Consider the following 5,623-nt stretch of genomic DNA (forward strand, 5'->3'; position numbering starts at 1 on the left):
CCCCCAAATATGATTCCTAACTCATTAAACATTGGGCACCCTTTTTTCCGAAATCTCTTCACATTTTTGTTTCCCTATATTAAAAAATACACAGCTGTGATTCAATGAAGTTAAAAGAAAAGTGGCTTCAATTTCAAAATTTTAAAATTTAAGTGTTCACCTTTATGTATGATTCCCAAACAGCATCAGTTGCGGTTACAGTACTGAGCACGGGTTCCCAAGTAAACCCAGGTTCCTTCAATAGCTTACTAAAATCGTTAAAACGGGTTCTCAGCTGGTTAAACTTATTTCTAAACTGAGAATTGTTGTACCTCTTGAAAAGGTGGTTGATGATCTATTCCCCTTGTGAACCTCTTTCACCATTAACTGAATATAAAGTTCCTCCTCTAAGGTAGTCCATGTTGCAGGATCGGGCCCAATTCTACTTCATCTCCTTCATTTAGTCTAAGTGCCATCTAAATAGGAATATAAAAACATATGTAAGCCAGAAAAAAGTTGATCAATAATCATACCTTAGCTCAAGAAACATCAAAATAACAGAAGGTTGTGTATTAAGATGTCTGAAATATGGTGAATAAACCGAGCATGGCTCATCAGAGTATGATAATTACTCAACTCAAGACCACAAATCGAACAATAAAATTATAACAGGTGTTTGCTCCATTGGACTAAGGCATGGGATTGGACTCTATATCCAACAGATTTACTAGTCCATCGTTTGGTTAGAAAAATGAGAATCAGACTAATAGTCAAATACATATCATTTCTAGTCAAATATTCCAGTGACTATTTATCTCAGGCCTAACAGTCCATTGCATTCCAATCCCAAGTTAAACTATGTCCATAAAATTCAGACTATCTCAACCAAATGAACTAAGACTGATATATCCAGAGTGAGAGCAACAAACCTCATGATAGTTTCCAAAGCAGAAAGCTACGAGGTCCCAAGGCCAGTCAACTTAATTATTTCTGACAAAACCACCAGCTTCATTAGATTAAAAACAAAATACCAGGAATATAAGGATTGCAGTAACTTTACATGCATGCATATGACACTAGTAAAAAATATCAAGGAGACCTTATTCTTTCTTCAACGTTAAGGATGCATTCGTTTCATTCACTCTAGATCTATCCTTGGAGGTTTTTGCAACATTTTCCCCTACACAACATTTATTTTGTTTTTCTCCCAAATATTTTATAAAAAAATCTGCTAACCTTTAATCCAAAACGCAGGTTTGATTGACTCAAACAAACAAACAAAAATCCATTTAAGCCTGGAAACAAAGAAGCCATGCAGCAATCACGTGAACCACAAACCAGCACTAGCAGTTGCTCTATACACATCTCCTGCAGAACCCACTTAGTTTCACAACTGAATTGCGAGGTGATGGGGGAAAGAAGAAGAAAGGAGAATGAAAGATATAAAAGATGGGAATGAAAGTTTCACTGTGGGAGGTAAAATTAGCACCACTTGAACAAGGTCTAGCTCGGATGAGGTGACAAGATCTGCATGCGCAGATCCAAGCAAGGCACATGGAAGAATCTGAGAGACCACTGCAAATATTCCACCTAGCTTCTAAGAATATAATGAGTATATAAAACTAACCAATTGCCATAACAAACAACTTGTCAACCTAGAAGTAAACATAAGCCAAGAGATGAGACAATGGTGGTGGGGGCTATACATTGCATTTGCAATTTTCAATCATTGGCAGAGTTGTATAAAAATGTATAAGTGAGTGTATAAAATTAAAATTATATAAAAACGTCATTGGATTATCTAGGGGGATGTGGCTAAGAAACGAAGAGAATAGGAAAAAGACGGAGCGGTAGGAGCTATGCGTAAAACAGATATTTTCAAAAAAAAAAAAAATTGTTGACATCATCCAATTTTGTTAGTTGACCCTAAGTCTTTATGAAGAAGAAAATTGTAATGTGGTTTAAAACCTCGAGGGGTAGGATGCATTTTCCATAACCACAAGGGGTGAATTTATAATTTGCCCAAATATTTTCTAAATGAAAAGAAAAAATGAATAAATAGAACTAACACCAATATAAAAGTTTTGAATATCCTCTCATGGCTATAATCCTGAAACTATGAGCTCCTTTGATATCATATGCTATTCTAACGAAGGGATTTTGAAAAAAATGATGTCACTTATTTGATGATGAATTCCTCACCGAGGAAGTGGTTGTTAAGCATATTATTGACATGGTAAGATTCCGTATGTTATCTGTTTCTAACCTGAAAAGCCATCCAGGTGATAGGTGGTTCCTTGATACATGGAAACTGCCAGATTCAATATTGAAGAATAGCCCCAATCATTTGGCAAGAGAAATGAGGGATGGGAGTTCATTAAAGGTGGGCTGGGTGATTGTGAAGATATATTGAGTGTTTCCAAATGTTTTGTTTATTGTGCAGGTTACAAGGAGCTATTATGAGTGTTAAACCATTTCATAGAGGTTTGAGTGTTGTGAGGAAGTTATACTGCACACCTCTCACTGACCATATTGAGAGTGTATTGATTAACTATTTATATATATTTGTATATATACTCTGTTTTGCACGTTGCATGAGGCTGCTGTTTTTTGAGTGTTGTGAGGTCTCATATTGTGGGTTGAGGGAATTGTGGAACCAATCAATTATGAATTTTGGAGACACTTTGGAGGGACGTGATATTAAATAGGAGATCTTTGTCAAAAATAAAAAAAGAAAGACCCACTTATGCTGCTGTATATAGTGTATGAAGTGAAAATGAAATAGACAAAAATTAGGAGCAGTGAAATAGAACTACAATTTTAGCAATGAGAAAAAATCATTGTTAAATTAGTATTGGAGTTAATATTAAGAATCGACAGAAAATTTTGTATAATTAAAACTACAATCCATTTTGTTTGTTCAATATATCTTCAACTTGAAATTCAAAAACCCTAAATCATTTCACAGAATAAATCATCTCATCTATCACACCAATAATTAGTTCAAAACACCCTAAATTTAGAACAAAAATCAAAACTCATGTACTCATTTCACAAAAATAAAAATCCTACAACATCAAAAAAAAAAAAGAAAAAAGAAAAACCCTAGCTCTAGAGTGAAATGGGAAAATAAAGGAAGAGAGAGAGAGAGAAAGAGACCTGAAAGTCGATGGGAATCGAGGAGACGGGGAGCAATGATGACTGACCAGGGGTGAGTGACTATGAGAGAGAGCGGGAGAGCATGACTATGTTTGGTGCTTAGTCACTCTGTTTGATGTATGTACCTGTACTACAGATAAATAAAAAATTAATAATACTAAAATTAATCATAAACGGTGAGCGACTAACTATGAGAGAGAGGGCGAGAGCAAATGTTTGGTCTTTGGTCACTCTGTTTGGTGTATGTGCTTGTAATACATATAAATAAAAAATTAATAATACTAAAATTAAACATAAACTCAAATTAGGCGGTAATATTTAGAGTCAAAATCGAGTTAATTGAAATTATAGGAACTAAAATTCAAAAAAATTATCATTGTACAGGAGAGCAATTTGAAATTTTATTTCTTCTTTTAAGTCATATAAAGCCGTTAATCAATTTTGTACATGTGGCAAGTATGGTTAAAAAAAACATGTTATATTCAGTTTAACTTATTTGTTTTTATTTATTTTGTGCATTTTAAAAATTTTGAAAATATATTAGCATTTTTTATTTTTTCAAAAAATGCAATTAGATAGCTTGGAAAGTTTTTGACTTAGTGGCATTTCTCAAAATATTATAAAATATTTGTTTATGACACTTTTCACCTAATGCCATAAAAAGTAACTTGCACCTACCTAGTTTAGTGACATTTTTTAAAAAATGCCATTGCTACCAAAGTTTAGTGTCATCTGTTGATAAATGTCACTGAAACAATTTCTTGTGCCATTCTTTTATAAAATGCCATAAAATTGATGTGAGATTTTTTTATTAAAATGTCACTAGAGCCTTATATGTTTGTGGTTCTGTAGTTTTTTTTTTTTTTTTTTTTCTAAAACGTGTTACCAAATATTATTTTTGTAACATTTTCTAAAAACATGCCACTAGTGTAGTGTCACTAAAATGTGTTTTTGTTGTAATGTATATTTTACATCAAATAGTTTCAAAATATTTTAAATCAAATTTTTCAAAAAAAAAAAATATTTAAAATTATTGGTGCCGAAAATATATTCCTCACTAATAATTTTATAATTGGTGACAAATTGTTTTTCTCACCAATAGTCTCAAAATTTTGGCCCCCATCCAAAAAAATTAGAGAGAAAATCTTTGGTAACGAAATTTAATTTTTTCTCACCTAAAATGAAGTATTTATTAACGAAAGTAAATTTCGTCACCTATTATTTTTACTTTTTTATTATATGTGACAAAATTTTATAATTCATCACGGGTTATTCTTATTTAGTGACGAAATTTATTTTCTTCACTATTTTTCGTCATCGTAGGTTATTTAGAGAGCTAATTAACTTGTGTTTTGTTTTTAAAGAGAGAGAGAGAAAGAGGGGGGAGGAAAACTGATAAACAAAAAATGAGGAGGAGGGGGGGGGGGAGGGAAAGTTAGTAGTATATTTTTTTTCATTACTGCCCAATATTTCAAAACTTTCACTTCAAAATTAGTGTCAAAATAATTTCCTCATTAAAAAGTCTCAAAATATTAAAAATTATTTGTGACAAAAATATATTTATCACCAAATGGTCTTAAAATATTTAAAATCAAATTTTTCAAAAAATATATATATATAAAATTATTGGTGACGAAAATATATTCTTCACTAATAATTTTATAATTGGTGACAATTTTTTTTCTCACCATAAGTACCAAAATTTTGGCGCCACCAAAAAAAATTAATGGGAAAACCTTCGGTGACGAAACTTAATTTTTTCTCACCTAAAAAGAAGTATTCGTTGACGAAAATAAATTTTGTCACCTATTATTTTTATTTTTTTATTATATGTGACAAAATTTTATAATTCGTCACGGATTATTCTTATTTAGTGACGAAATTTATTTTCTTCACTACTTTTCGTCACCATAGGTTACTTTTGTTGTAAATTTGTTCTGGTCAAATCCCAAATATTGACAAAAACTCATCAACACAATTGAATCATACACAGAAAAAGCGTCTTGAGTAAAAAAAAATATGACCTCAATGATACCACATTCAAAGACCAATGGACCAGAAATTGTGATTGTCTTCCCAAATGATTATCGACGTGAGAATTGGGATTGGAACCCAGAAGAATTAACATATGGTGGGTTTGTTTGTATAGTGCTAAACTTTTTGAATAAAGTTTGATTTTCTTTGTACATATATAGTGAGAGTGAGTCTTTTTTTTTTGGACCCAGTGAGTGGGGTTATTAGGTAAAGTTTTCAAATTTTTTTTTTTTTTCATAGACCCACTGGGTTCATTGTGCAAGTAGGCAACAATTTTAGATAAAAATTACATGTACTCTAATTTTTGTTCCAAACTCAATGGTGTCAGTTGACACCGCTGTTATAAGCATAGCTCTGCCCCTGCCATTACCCATATATGTTTAATATATTTCTATAGTTATTTTCTAATGTACTGTGTGGCTAACATGCCACTGGCTGTTTATTCTGCCAG

The 5,623-nt window shown here is 32.0% G+C and overlaps 1 non-coding gene across 1 annotated transcript; it reads right to left on the reverse strand.

Annotated features, from left to right (window-relative positions):
- Positions 1-319: 319 nt before the first annotated feature.
- Positions 320-3,375, reverse strand: LOC114305113 (uncharacterized). The gene is made up of 3 exons (XR_014356754.1): positions 1,079-3,375; positions 909-969; positions 320-455 (listed from the first exon to the last, which is right to left on the reverse strand). It is a non-coding gene; the product is annotated as an uncharacterized LOC114305113 (transcript).
- Between the last annotated feature and the right edge of the window lie 2,248 nt (positions 3,376-5,623).

The sequence above is a fragment of the Camellia sinensis genome, chromosome 15 (genome assembly GCF_055761805.1).
Source record: "Camellia sinensis isolate YWXY chromosome 15, ASM5576180v1, whole genome shotgun sequence".
NCBI classification, from domain to species: domain Eukaryota; kingdom Viridiplantae; phylum Streptophyta; class Magnoliopsida; order Ericales; family Theaceae; genus Camellia; species Camellia sinensis.